This window comes from Diuraphis noxia, unplaced genomic scaffold, assembly GCF_037042655.1.
Source record: "Diuraphis noxia isolate RWA-SAM2 unplaced genomic scaffold, SU_Dnox_SAM2 contig0006, whole genome shotgun sequence".
NCBI lineage: Eukaryota > Metazoa > Arthropoda > Insecta > Hemiptera > Aphididae > Diuraphis > Diuraphis noxia.
Window position 1 is genome coordinate 2,262,445 of NW_028301716.1, and position 2,688 is coordinate 2,265,132.

At 35.0% G+C, this 2,688-nt stretch overlaps 1 pseudogene; it reads left to right on the plus strand.

The window, feature by feature from the left end:
* Nucleotides 1-878: 878 nt before the first annotated feature.
* On the plus strand, nucleotides 879-1,410 carry LOC149054517 (uncharacterized; annotated as a pseudogene).
* Nucleotides 1,411-2,688: the final 1,278 nt, after the last annotated feature.

Sequence of the window (2,688 nt, forward strand, 5' to 3'; positions counted from 1 at the left end):
AATAAAACATTTAAGACAAATATTTTATAGTACCTATTTATTTTCTACAGTACCTAAACTATATTATTATTTGTTATGTAAGATTATAGTATTAAATTTTAAATATGAAAAAAATAATTAGACAGTCATTTCATTCAAAATATTTCGTTCAGTTGTTCAGTATAATTATTTCAATGTTAAATTAAAATTTTGTTTAAAATTATTAACGAGGGGGAGTGGGGGCGTAGTCTCATCCCCGCGGCTTTGGTTCATAAAAAAAATTGTAGCCCCCCCCCCCACATTTTTCGATGGATATCCGCCAATGGCACGAAGGTCCACAAGCTATGTTATCGTCGGTACTCATGTGCTACTGGCCAATTAACGGCCGAAATTTAGCACGAAATATAGTAAACAAATGCGTTGTTCGTTTCAAACAGAAACCTATTATAATGCAACCGATAATGGGTGATCTACCTAAACATCGAGTATCTCCAGGCCGCGCGTTTCTAAGATGTGGAGTAGACTTCGCCGGGCCGTTTATGGTTAAAACTAGTATTCGAAGAAATGCCCCGAAAGTGAAGTCTTATGTAAGTGTTTTTATTTGTTTAGCTACGCGAGCTATACATCTCGAGCTCGTCAGTGACCTGAGCACCTACGCCTTTATCCGCGCATTAAATAGATTTTTTGACCGGCGTGGAAAAAGCATTGTAATCTACTCAGATAATGCAACGAATTTTGTCGGAGCAAACCGGAAATTAAAGGAATGGTACCAATTATTTCATAGTGACGAAAATAAAAAAAGGACTATGGATACGTTATCAGATTTAGGCATTGATTGGAAATCCATACCCTCCCGTTCACCTCACTTCGGGGGTCTATGGGAAGCAGGTGTAAAATCTATGAAATCCTTATTATCTAAAATCTTGGGTGATTCGTACTTCACTTACGAAGAGTTGCTAACTATTATAACCCGAGCAGAGGCGTGTCTAAATAGTCGTCTAACCCTTATGTCCTCCGATCCTAGCGATATGTCACATTTAACTCCCGGGCATTTTCTCATCGGTGACTCTCTCCGCCATACCAGAAGTTGATGAAACGAACGTACCAACAAGTTATCTATCTCGTTGGCGACGCGTGTCACAATATTCGGATATTCTATGGAGACGGTGGAGTAAAGAGTACCTGTCTCAGCTTCAGGAACGGTCAAAGTGGGCAAGCGAAAGGGGTGTAAAACTGAAGGAAGATTCCATCGTTATCATGCGCGAGGAAAACCTTCCACCAATGAAATGGCGTTTAGGTCGGATTATCAATGTCATACCAGGGCAAGACAATGTCATACGCGTGGCTGATGTTAAAACGGCGAATGGAACATTTCGTCGAGCCGTCAGGCAATTATGTCCATTACCATTTGTGGGTAATTGTAATTTGTAAAAAATATTTATTTTTTGTTTATTTAGTTTGTATAATATGCCTATTAGGTGTAATTAAGATAGGTTTATATGTTGATTATATAATTTGAATTATTATTTGAAATGTTATTTCAAGGCGGGCGGCTTGTCGCGTATACTCATTATATTTTATTATTTATGTTAACGTTTTAATGAGTACCTATATTGTCGAAATCAAATTATTATTATTGTTATTATTAATGGTAATTGTCGCTCGACCGGTGTCTCCCAACTGCACTGCCGTTAGTCGGACGTGAGCACTGTGACGAGCCAAATATATACTTATCGTGTAAAATAAAAGCAAATGTTTACAGTCCACTAAATTTAAAGGCGTTAAATTTATTAACCAGCGAACAATTACCTTTATTATACTGATACTTACAAACGATTTACATATCACATATTATGTTTGATTTATACTTGGTGCCATATCCTATATTATTATATCTAGCCAAACAGGTACTTATTTGGATCATTTAGCACATTTATCCTTATTATATTATTATTTTATACTTAGTTTCCAGATACAATTGTTATATATATCATATTAAATTAAGGCACTGTTACTTAATCCTAAATCTCAATTATACAGTCCACTACAATTATCTTTCGAACATCTTAATATCCTTGCCTAAGGCACTGCTGCCTATTGTTGTGCAACAGCTGATAGGCGCAAACATTGGTCCTTCGAACCGGATATGATAATACACTATTAGTGATTATTCTCATTAGACCATTACAATTATTTAACTATAGTTAACATTTTTGCATTCTGTCAATTATCCTATATTACTGAACTATAGTTAACATTTTCTTAAACATTACTTAAACCATACTATATTACTGACTATACTAAACATTTTTGCATTACTTCAATAATTTTGGTTTATCTAAAAATAGCTTATATCTTGTGTTATTTCAATTGTTTTATCGCAGCTCTATTTAATATTACTATATTATTGTAACAAAAGCCTCTTGTATTCATCTGCCATCGTTGGAATCATCAATCAACATGGAATCCAATCCCGATAATGAACCTGTGATCCCATTTGAGTTGAAAAGGTTGATTTGCAAAAGAAATGCTGAGATGAGATCAATAGGAATAGTCAAGAAATATGTAGAAAGGTTTTTCTCAGTAATTCATTCATGCAATCAGTTACGCGTCCGATTAACAAGGTTAAACGAATACATAACATTATTTGAAGAGCATCAGGCCGAAATTGAAATACATAATTGTGTCACTGAAGACATGGTAGCATGT